Source organism: Cupressus sempervirens, chromosome 4 (genome assembly GCF_028749045.1).
Source record: "Cupressus sempervirens isolate cs-2001-9-10 chromosome 4, ASM2874904v1, whole genome shotgun sequence".
Classification (NCBI taxonomy): Eukaryota; Viridiplantae; Streptophyta; class Pinopsida; order Cupressales; family Cupressaceae; genus Cupressus; species Cupressus sempervirens.
The window spans coordinates 775,968,599-775,981,337 of NC_143121.1; the positions used below are offsets into that span (position 1 = coordinate 775,968,599).

Sequence of the window (12,739 nt, forward strand, 5' to 3'; positions counted from 1 at the left end):
GACAAAAGTGAATAGGAAGTGACGTCTCCAGGATGGATTTAATGAGCACTTTGAAAGCAATGGAGAAGCAATTTTCAAAGACATGAACAGAGACTATCATATTAATACATCATGATTCTCTCAAGTATCCATGTCCTGTACTTTGATTTTCTATTATTCCTTTTTAACGTTTACTAACGTACATTTTTCTAGTATGCACTATTTTGAAGGCCATAACCATAAATCAAGAAAACACCTAAGCCAAGCTTGTTATGTGTTCAGTTCCCATAAATGGATCATTTGGAATATCACATGACTACTCTCAGTGCTAGTGACAACTATTGCAAAATCTGTTGTGCCTAATAAAAGAATAAACAGAAAGTTTGGTGAATATATCACCTTACGAAGCCGCTTCTTCTTGTCCTCTCCAGATATATCTTCAGCAGTGCAGTTGTATCAGCAGTCACCAAAAACTGGAGGCTCAGCATGTGAATTGCAGGCAGTTACACCAGGATTAAGACTCGCTGGGGGTTCGCCTAACTGAAAACAGAATGCTTTGGAAAATTAGCGATTACATAGCATTTCACAGCCTAAGATTACATAATTCCCTTAAAAAGGCATGCTCACCTTAACAACATCTCCAACATTCCGACAATCTCTGTCCGGAGAGTGACATATTGCATCGTAGTTCAAAAAAATTCTGATCGGCTGCCTTTCATCATTATCCAATTGAGAATCCTGGTTGGAAGTGGTCAGCAAGCTTCTACCTTTCCTATGATGTTCTGGAACTTCACCCCTGTGAGCATCACCTAGATCCAATGAGTGCTAAGCGTTCTATTTATTCTCATGAGAGATGGATTCATGTTGAATCACTACTCATGAAACATGGGTCATCGAGTTTGACTCAAAAATCACACAGTTAAATTCTGAAATTCACATCACAATTTGACTAGCTGTGGAAATCATCTCCTACCTATCAATTGATGAGCTTAAGGGGCTTTCTAATGAATGGTTTATAAGGCACAACACTTGGTGAAGGTTTTGCAAATGGGGTTGCAAGCTTTGGGTTTAATTGTGGAGGAACTCCGTAGTTAAGCGCGCTCAGGCTGGAGTAGTACTGGGATGGGTGACCTCCCGAGAAGTCCCGGTGCTTCACCCCTGTGAGCATCACCTAGATCCAATGAGTGCTAAGCGTTCCATTTATTCTCATGAGAGATGGATTCATGTTGAATCACTACTCATGAAACATGGGTCATCGAGTTTGACTCAAAAATCACACAGTTAAATCCTAATATTCACATCACAATTTGACTAGCTGAATGGTTCATAAGGCACAACACTTGGTGAAGGTTTTGCAAATGGGGTTGCAAGCTTTGGGTTTAATTGTGGAGGAAACTCCGTAGTTAAGCGCGCTCAGGCTAGAGTAGTACTATAATGGGTGACCTCCCGAGAAGTCCCGGTGCTTCACGCGCTCAGGCTAGAGTAGTACTAGAATGGGTGACCTCCCGGAAAGTCCCAGTGCTTCACCCCAAACGGTGGCGCTGTTCCAATATGTCATCATGAATACATGAGTGTGACTAGGCAGTCTCAGTAACAGTTCTAGAAACTTGCGAGGAGGCTCCGACTCCTCCTGCTTCGCAGCCAACTGTTCCTATCAAGAGCAGTGGCAATAAGATCTGAAGATAATACAAAGCAAAAGATCAGTAATACAAGAATCCGAAAGAAGGAGTTTCACATAATCAAAAAGAAAAGTTAACACACTTCAACTTGGATATGTGAATACAAGTTTATCTAAGCAATATTGAGATTGTAAATAAAATTACAGTGGCTGTGTAAAGTTTTATACTAAGTTTCTAATATACATTATTTTCCTATAAAGCGCACAGTCTGACATCAGTACTTCTGCCTTAAACAAATCAAGAAGAAAGAACAGGACTAAAGCTTTGGAAACTAAATCATACTCAAAATCAAAATTACTAGCAATCTTGTGGGTGATAAGAAACCATCGATTCTTTTAATCTGATGTAACTGAATGTAACTTCAGAGCAAACAAAAAAATTGTACCTAAGCTCATTGAAGCATGAAAACAGGAAAGAAACATTACAAAATAATACCCAAGACCCTCAAAACTTAGTCTTTGATGAACATGTCTAGCATTTTCCTTTAGTAAGAAAGAAAGAAATTATAATGTTTACGGGTGATCAGAGTAGGTTAGTAGGACTTGTAAATAAATTTCCACTAACAGAAAGGTATTATGACAAAATAAAGATCCCAGATATACCTAAAGCTGGCATACATTAAGAAAGCTGGCATGCACTAAGTACACAAGTGCAACACAAACAGTCATTTAAAAGGTAAATCCATTCAAAGAAACAAAATGCAGATGAAGAGCAAAGCTGAGGACTGGGACTGTATTGTCACCCATTAGCATCAGCTCCTGGAGCAAAAGAAGGAACAGTATCATCATTGACTACCAAAAGACCTGCGCAATCTGATAAAGTTCAAAGGAAGAAGGTTGGACGATTCTACAAGATACATGATATTTCCCAAAGAATCTATCCTGACACCCAAAGATGTTGTGTCTCCAAAAATGCGGCGAATAGCAAATCCAAATGCCTACAGCAAGGAAAATTAAAAGCCTCACGACACAAAGTGCAAGGGGACCCACAACATCCAGCGTGCAAAAGAGAGGAAGTGGCTAATCAGCTTGGTAGCATCAGCAGTTCCCTACATCGTCCTACACCTATAAGTCAATCTTCTGAACTTGAAGGAAAAGGGTCAAAGATTTGCAGTCAAGATAACTGAACTTCAAAGAAACAGATCATCTGAAACTGCATCATTATCTACTTCCTAAAATAATATAAGAACAAGATTCCATAGCCAAGTGGAATAAATGGCCTGACTGAACAGCAACTAGTGGGAACTACACCTTGACTGACCACTGCAATCGGTCAGCCATGTGACCAATGATAAGGCAGGTTTAACAATATTGTCTTCGATAAACTGTACGAAATACTCAGTATAGAGGGTCCCAAGTGACCTACTTATATTGTCTGCAACAGAAAGGTATCCAATGAGCATTTGAATGGGCCGTTTGGCGAGCAGATCATACAAGCAGAATAGGCATATGTAAATTTCAAAATTTTTGAATTCTTCTTTTGGATGCACCAAAATGGAATTGGAATACAAAGTAAAATAGGAATACGTATTCCAATTTTAGCCCAAAAATGGAATTTTGCAATTCCATCCAAATAGGTATTATTGGAATACATATTCCTATTCCACTTTTTTTATTTTAGAAAACATAAATTTTGGGATCCACAAATTCCTATCAAATATTGGCTGAACCAAAGAGCAAACAGGAATAGGCAGCCCCATTTTCTATTCTAGAATACGAATACGTAATACGTATTCGTATTCCCACAACCAAACGGACCCTAATATTCATTCAATTGACACCAGTGTCTCCTGGAAATGCATTTCCACTCTACAGATAACAAAAGTGGAAACCATTTTGAAAACTTGGGGACAGCTGGAAACGTTTCCAAGCTGTTCCCAATCATGAAAAAAAAATAGAAACCATCTCAGACATGGTCAACGTAATTTATGAAAACCATTGGTAGTCCCTGGGACAGCTGTGGACAGCCAAAAACATCCCCAGCTGTCTTCTGGACTGTCAGCCGTTTCTGACAGCAATAGGCAAAAATAGATAAATTTATAAATATTTGCCAATTTTTTTATTACATGCATGGACCTCAACACAACTTTAAAAGTTTATATATTATTATTAGTCCCTGCCTTGTAAAAGGAAGAGACTATTGTTTTCATATCAAATAAAAACTATTAATCATGTTTCTTTTCATATCAAATAAAAACTATTAATCCTGTTTCACATCTCTGCCACCATAGAGAAAATAAAGATATGATATAGACTAGCTATATATACCTCTATATATATTACGCCAAGAGTAATCGTTCTCGAGGCGCCTATTTTTATTTAATCCCAAAGTTATTTTAATTGAAGTTGGGATTAATGAAAATAAAAATAGGCGCCTCGAGAACGATTACTCTCGGCGTAATATATATAGAGGTATATATAGCTAGTGGCAGTCGCGGCACAATAGGAAAAATATTTACTTTTTATTTTTTATTTTGATAAGGTTACTATAAAATTGTTAATTAATTTTTAATTAGAGTTGTATGAAGTTAGTATAAAATTATGCTTCAAAATATTTTTAAAAATTTAATATAAGGAGTTTAATATAGATTAAAAATATATTTTTTATTTTTGGGATATTGTAATGTAAAATGTTATAGTCATACATAGATATATGGTTAGGGACAAAGTTACCATTATAGTTAATGTTAACCTTAGGGATAGAATTAGGGTTAGGGTTAGCATTAGATTTAGGGTTGGAGTTAGGGTTAGGGTTTGAGCTATGGTTAAGGTTAGGGATAGAGTTATGGTTATGGTTATTGTTAGAGTTATGGTTATGGTTTAGATTAGAGTTATGTTTATGGTTAAGGTTAGGGTTACTGTTATGGTCATGGTTAAGGTTAGGGTTAGAGTTATGGTTATGGTTATGATTAGGGTTAGTGTTAGGGTTATAGTAAGGCTAACGTTAGAGTTATGCTCATGGTTAAAGCTAGGGTTAGAGTTATGCTTATAGTTAGGGTTAGGGATAGGATTAGAGTCCAATTATGGTAGACTTAGAATTAGGGTTAGAGTTAGGTGTAGAGTTATGTTTATGGTTAAGGTTAGGGTTAGAGTAATGCTCATGGTTAAGGTTAGGGTTACGGTTAAGGTTTGAGTCAAATATTATTTTAAATTTAATATAAGGAGTTTAATTTAGATAAAAATATATATTTTATTTTTGGGATATTGTAATGTAAAATGTTATAGTCATACGTAGATATATGGTTAGGGACAAAGTTAGGGTAAGGGTTTGAGCTAGGGTTAAGGTTAGGGTTAGGGTTAGATTCTAATTATGGTAGAGTTAGATTTATGGTTAGAGTTAGGGGTAGGGTTAAGGTTAGTGTTAGGATTAGAATTAGGGTTAAGATTAGGATTAGAGTTAGGGTTAGGATTAGGGTTATAGATAGGGTTAGGGTTAGGGTTAGGGTAAGGTTCTAGGTTAGGGTTAGGGCTAGGGTCAGGTTTAGGGTTAGAGTATGAGTTAGGGTTAGAGTTTGAGTTAGGGTTAGGGTTATAGTTTGAGTTAGGGGTAGACAGAGCATTATAATTTGGGTTAGGATTAGGGTTAGGTTTAGGGTTTGAGTTTGAGTTATGGTTAGAGTTAGGGTTAGAGCTAGAGCTAGAGTTAGAGTTAGGGTTAGAATTAGGGTTAGTTTTAGGGTTTGAGTTACCAGTAGAGTTAATTTTACAATTGGGTTAATGTTAGAGTTAAGGTTAGGGTTAGAGTTTTGAGTCAAGGTTAGGGTTAGAGTTAGGGTTAGGGTTAAAATTAAAATCCAATTATGGTAGAGTTAGATTTACAGTTAGAGTTATGGGTAGGGGTAGGGTTACGCTTATAGTTAGGGTTAGAGTTAGATTTAGGGTTAGGGTTAGGGTTAGGGTTAGGTTTATATTTAGAGTTAGGGTTATATATAGAGAGAGTTATATCAATGTTAAGGTTAGGGTAAGGGGATTGAGTTAGGGTTAAGGTTAGAGTTAGGGTTAGGGTTAGGGTTTCAGTCAGGATTAAAGTTAGGGTTAGGGTTAGAGTCTAATTATGGTAGAGTTAGATTTACAGAAAGAGTTAGATTTAGGATTAGAGTTAGGGGTAGGGTTAGGGTTAGGGTTAGGGTTAGAGATAGGGGTAGACAAAGGGTTAGGGTTAGGCTTAGGGTTAGGGTTAGGGTCAAGGTTAGGGTTAGGTTTAGGGTTAGAATATGAGTTACGGTTAGAGTTTGAGGTATAGTTAGGGCTATAGTTTGAGTTAGGGGTAGACAGAGTATTAGAATCCTAGCTACGATTAGGGTTAGGTTTTGGGTTACAGTTATGGTTACGGTTAAGGTTAGAGTTAGGTTTAGGGTTATAGTTATAGTTAGGGTTAAAGTCCAATTATGGTAGAGTTAGATTCAGGGTTACAGTTAGTGGTAGGGATAGGGTTACAATTATAGTTAGGGTTAGGGTTAGGGTTAGAGTTAAAGGAAGGGTTATATTTAGAAGTTTTCTTATGGTCACAGTTATAGTTAGGAGGGGAGTAAGGGTTGGGATTTTAGATTATATTTATTATTATATAAGGTGCCCTATATAATATATGTATATTCCCACACTCATGGATAAGGTTAGGGAAAGAAGTAGGACTGTGGTTATTCGTGTTACATTTAGAATTTCATTTAGGAGGGCATTGTGTGCTATTTTTTCCCCCTATTCAACCCATCACTGATGTCTAATCTGAGAGACCTTAAATGGGATAGGTTCTTTGCAGAGGGTTAACATCGCTAAAGTTGGCGGCTAACATTTTGTGTTGGCTCGGTTTCTTCATTGACCACGCTGGATCATTTTTTCTTGGTCGGGTTGATTCATGCTGCGAGATTTGATAACTCTTATTTCTTCGCGAGCTATCTTCCCATCTTCCCAAAAGTGCAAGATGTTGCCATGCATTCCCATTCTAACGTTTCTTTATATGCTAGTGTCTTCGAAACACTCTAAAGCCTAGAATTGCACAAGATGCTGCCATGCATCTCCATTCTGATGCATTGTCATGCTACATTGTTTCTTCAATTCTCTGAAGCCCAAAATTGCATCATGCTACCACGCATTGTCTTTCCAACATTTCCTCACTCCACAATGCTTTCATGAGTCTTTAAGACCCAAAATTGTGCCACATGGAGGGGGTTCACACCTTTTGTGCTATCTGCTTCGTTTGTTGGGAGGAATCTCTTCACTACATCGTAGTCATCCATTGGAAATAAAGCCAATCTTGATCGACGAATGTGACTTAATCCTTCATTGGGAGGAGTTTCCTCGTTGCATCTCAGTTATCCTTTTTGAGGGGAGAATCTACATCGACGGTTGCGACTTAATCCTTCATTGGTGAGGATTCACGATGCATCTATGCCATCTATTTCGAGAGGAAGACCTTCATCGATGACCATCATTCATTTTTGGGGAAACCAAATTCCCCCTTGGGATCAACCTTGCATTTTTTGTGGGAGGTTAAGACATCATGTTATCTCTTTTCATAGTTTTTTGCCAGCGACATGAATGTCTTTCCTCTTCTTTCCATGAGTCTCCATTCTAGCGCCTCCTTAAGCTGCATTGTTTCTGCAATGCTCTAAAGCCCAAAATTGCATCATGCTACTACATGTCACCTTTATGACATTTCCTCACTCTGTAGTGCTTTCGCAAGGCTCCAAGACCCAGAATTGTGCCATGTAGCGGGGGTCCCCACCTTTCGTGCTATGGTTACAATTTAGATTTTAGGGTTATGGTTAGAATCAAGGTCAATTCTAGAGTTTATAGAATATTTAGAGTTAAGATTAGGGATTAAATGTACATGAGGGTTAGCATTGGGTTTTATGATAATTACAGTTAGGATTATAGTTAGATATATCATTTAGATTAGGTTTTAGTCAGGGTTTAATTAGACTTAAGATTAGGGTGAGGATCAAGGTGAAGTCTATATTAGGGTTCATATCATGGTAGGATTGAAACTAATGTTAGGGTTAACATTGAAATTATGATTAGGGGTAAGGTGAAGATTTATATTTGGTCATGATTGTGGTTTGTGCTAGGATTAGGGTCTAAGCTATGATTAATTTTATGATTGTACCTTTAGGGTTAGGGTTTTGTTTAAGTTTATGATTATGGTTACAACTATGGTTTATGGTTCAAGTTTAAAGTTGGGAATGTGATTAGGATCAGGGATTAGTAAATTTTTTAAGAGTTCGGTTATAGGTTTACACCATGGTTAGGACCTTGGGATTGGATTTAGAGTTTAATATCATGGTTATCCATATAGGTAGGTTTAGGATTTTGATCAATATTTTGGAGTTTTTTTTTACATTATGGTTAAGGTTTAGATTTTAGGGTTAGGACTATAACCAATATTAGTGTGTAGGTTTTTGGTTTAGATTATGGTTTGGACTGAGATTTTCGTTATATCAATAGGGATATGTTTTAGTGCTATAATTATAGTTTAATGTTGGATTATAGTTATATTGTACATCATTGTTGGGGCTAGGGCTAAGGTAGGGGTTGTTGTTAGGGTTAACTAAGGATGACAATTAGGATGGTTTATCTTTTCAAGTAGAAAAAAAAGTTCATATTGATTCAAAAACAAAGAAATTATACTTCGAAAATATTTTTCTATGTCATAATAGATTCATTTATTTTAATTATTGTATTAGTTAATTAGTTGTTTGATGTTTCAAAGTAAACATGGCTTATTTTATTTAAATTTAAATAATATTATTGTTTTGAATTGAATTTAGCTTAATTGTTAATGATCATATTTATATTTCTAATATTAACTCCAATTTGATCAAAGACCAAATATATTTTTGGTATTTTTGTAAACGAACTTGCTTAACACTTCCCTATTTCAAAGTTAATAAAATATCATTTCTATTGTCTTAGATTTGAGAGTAAGTATATTAAATAAGTAATAATAAATGAAAATTATGATTAATATATTTCTAAAATAAAAATATATTACTTAAAAACTTGTTTACTTTAAATGAATAAAGTACTCATTTACTTGTAAATTTTAAAAATAGAAATTAATCTACATATATATAAAATATTTATTCTTTTTCCTATTTGCATACAAATTAATTAAAATCTAAACTTTAAACAACATAAATATTTTTAAAATATATATCCATCAATAAATAGTTTAGAATAAAGTAAAATCTAAAAATTAGACACATATAGAATCTTTTTAATTTCTATATACATGTTTTTCTAATTTATTTCTACAAACATGCAACTGATATTTCTATTATCCATTTTTTTCCATTCTAAAAAAATCTAGATGTAAATAGAATTTTTTTAGATGCATGCAATCTTTCTAATTTTTTCTACATACATATATTAACATTTCTATTTTATATTTTGTTTTTACATTATGGTTATTTCAATCAAAATATGTAGATGTAAATAGAATTCTTTTCAAAAAAATTTATTTAAATTTAAATAACATTATTGTTTTGAACTGAATTTAGCTTAATTGTTAATGATCATATTTATATTTCTAATATTAACTCCAATTTGATCAAAGACCAAATATATTTTTGGTATTTTTGTAAACGAACTTGCTTAACACTTCCCTATTTCAAAGTTAATAAAATATCATTTCTATTGTCTTAGATTTGAGAGTAAGTATATTAAATAAGTAATAATAAATGAACATTATGATTAATATATTTCTAAAATAAAAATATATTACTTAAAAACTTGTTTACTTTAAATGAATAAAGTACTCATTTACTTGTAAATTTTAAAAATAGAAATTAATCTACATATATATAAAATATTTATTCTTTTTCCTATTTGCATACAAATTATTTAAAATCTAAACTTTAAACTACATAAATATTTTTAAAATATATATCCATCAATAATTAGTTTAGAATAAAGTAAAATCTAAAAATTAGACACATATAGAATCTTTTTAATTTCTAGATACATGTTTTTCTAATTTATTTCTACAAACATGCAACTGATATTTCTATTATCCATTTTTTTCCATTCTAAAAAAATCTAGATGTAAATAGAATTTTTTTAGATGCATGCAATCTTTCTAATTTTTTCTACATACATATATTAACATTTCTATTTTATATTTTTTTTTTACATTATGGTTATTTCAATCAAAATATCTAGATGTAAATAGAATTTTTTTCAATAAATCTAGATGTATATAGAATTCTTTTAATTTTTTACATACATAAAATCTTTCTAATTTTTTTCTACATACATAAAAGAATAATTTCTATTTTCTATTTTTAAAAAAAAGCTATCATAAAGATTGATAAAAAAATTGATTGCATATGCATTCTTTAGTTTGTGCACTAAATGCACAAAATAAATTGTATAGATTAAAACTTCTCGTGCTGGGCACGGGAATATACAATAGAAATATCAGTTACCAAGAATAGTCGGCCATAAGCAATCAAATCTTAAACTCTGCAAAATTTCTTGCAAGCAATATTTGTTCTGTCTTCGACTGAAAAGGAAAAAAAGAATTTTAGATCTGAGATTGTTTAGATTGCCCTATTCGATTCAAAAAGCCATAGAAGTCACTGCAATTACATCTCCAAGAGGCCTAATGTGCCTTGATTCAGTACCCACATGCTTATCTCCACGAAAAACTCTGCACAGGTCCTCCAGTGGCCTCAATTTCGGTCATATGAACAGAATTCTAAATCTAAATGAAATTAATTAAAATTGAAATATAAATCAAAGTAGAATATTATAACTAATTTTGAATTTCAATTTACTTCTACATCTAAATCTAAATGAAAATGTAAATAAAAAATAGAAATCTCACCTGCAAAAATGTTACTCCAAAACTTCAATTTACTCCTATTCAAAAACTCCAATCTAATCCTCCAATAACCTCCACCTCTTCCTTCTTGCAAAAACATAAAATGAAAATGAAATGAGGAGCCTTGGTTTTATAACTTCTGAGAGGCTCCTCATATCCCCCAATAGACGTCTCTTCACATTCCACGAATTTGTTTCAAATTCCCCCACTCCCCGCAAAAAAAAAGCATGAATGTGCATGCAAAATTATATTTTTTTTTAAAAAAATTTATATTGAAATTATTTCGCCCCTATTTTTTCGGGCCCTATTTTTTCGGGTCCTACTTTTTCGGGCCCTACTTTTTCAAGCCTATTATTTCGGCCTCCATTTGGCTTCCTATTATTTCGGCCAGCTATTATTTCGGAAATTCTTTTTTAATATTTAATTTGGAAGTTTGTAACTGCTCCCAATTCTTTTTTATTGACAAAGAATCTTGACATATTCCCGTGCTGAGCATTTGTGCTGCTATTGTATAGAACGCCTCTCGACGTAATGACAAAGAATCTTGACATATTCCCGTGCTGAGCATTTGTGCTGCCATTGTATAGAACGCCTCTCGACATAATTATACAATTTTAATGTTTTTAATTTATATTTTTCTGAAATTTTCCTGCTTTCCTATTTTCGGCCGTCATTTTCCTAGTGGTTTTATTGTTTTTTCTCATCTCTCTTAAAAATAATATACGACACTGTCGATTATTAATGTTCACTTATGAAAGCACAAGAAAGTTGATGAGTAATAAAAAGAAGCAGCTGTCCATGTACACATGATTATTAATGAATAATAAAAGGAAACAGCTGTCCACGATTATTACTGTTTATTTATTTATGAGAACAAAGTAGAAGGAAGTTGACCCAAGGCTTTAGCTGTTTCGAATTCCTTTGCTTTGCATTGGGTTTTAGTTGTTTTCCTCTGCAGTAGAGAAGGAAATGGTTCTTTTAGGGCTTGTTTTTCTTCTGTGTATGTCTGTGTTGGCCCGTGCTTCAGACTGGACAAATGCCCACGCTAACTTCTATGGAGGCAGCAATGCATCTGGAACAATGGGTGAGTGAACATTTCATCATTTTCTGTGTTGTATTTGCTTGGAAATTCGGTATTTGGGAAGCTTTATAAGTGGTCTTGTTTTTGTTTGAAAGTGGTTTTAACTGGTATTTGCATTGCAGGTGGGGCTTGCGGCTATGGAAATCTTTATAGCCAAGGGTACGGAACGAACACTGCAGCTTTGAGCATTGCTCTGTTCAACAATGGCTTGAGCTGTGGAGTGTGCTACGAGATCAAGTGCAACGACGACGCACAATGGTGTCTTTCCGGCTCAATCGTCGTCACTGCTACGAAATTCTGCCCACCGAACAATGCTCTGCCCAATGACAATGGCGGATGGTGCAATTCTCCCCTGGAGCATTTCGATCTCTCGCAGCCCATCTTCCACAACATTGCCAAATTCAAAGCCGGCATTGTTCCCTGTCATGTACAGAAGGTGAGTGAGTTTAAGCTCCCCCGGCCTCTTCCTTTTCAATTTCTGTGATTTGGGTTTTATTTTGGGGGATATTTGAGAGCTTATGTTATGTGTGTTTTTGTTTTGTAGGGTGGCCAATCAAAAGAAGGGAGGAATTCGGTTCACCATTAATAGCCACTCATACTTCGATGAACTGATTCACTATAATATATAGCGATGCTTACCCAAACTCTTATCACTCATCGCTCTATCGCTATATACATTTTCTCCAAATGCGAAGAGTGACGGTATTAGGTTTAGGGTTTGCGAAATGATCATACTCACTTCCAAAGGTATTTTAAAACAACCAATGACGCTATGAGGGGTGCTCGGATGTGTTTCATGGTCCACACGAGTTTGCACCTTCAACATTCTATTCAAGCAAACTATATTTTGATGCAGAAATAACTCAGAACTCCATCTTCATTTTCCATTTGTTGTATTCTTTTTCACCTTTCTGGGATATCACTTCCAATTTTTCGTGTTCTTCTTTGCCTATTGGATATATCACAACAGGATATTTTATATATTCTTCTTTCGCATTCAGATTTACCATAGGCGATTTTCCAATCCTTCTCCTCTATTCAACAGTGACTACACAGCGGGTTGCCTGAACAAATGTGGATATCCCTTATTCATCTGAAAAGATCACAGTGATATATTCTACACCACCGCTCATGCTTTGGGTGGCAAGCTTGAAAACATAATTTTGGATCATGTATGCCT

At 34.5% G+C, this 12,739-nt stretch overlaps 2 pseudogenes; one reads left to right on the forward strand and one right to left on the reverse strand.

The window, feature by feature from the left end:
* LOC149563681 (uncharacterized) overlaps window positions 1-3,729 on the reverse strand; it is a 29,788-nt pseudogene extending 26,059 nt beyond the window's left edge.
* A 7,718-nt stretch (window positions 3,730-11,447) lies between these two features.
* On the forward strand, window positions 11,448-12,188 carry LOC149563682 (expansin-A10 pseudogene; annotated as a pseudogene).
* Window positions 12,189-12,739: the final 551 nt, after the last annotated feature.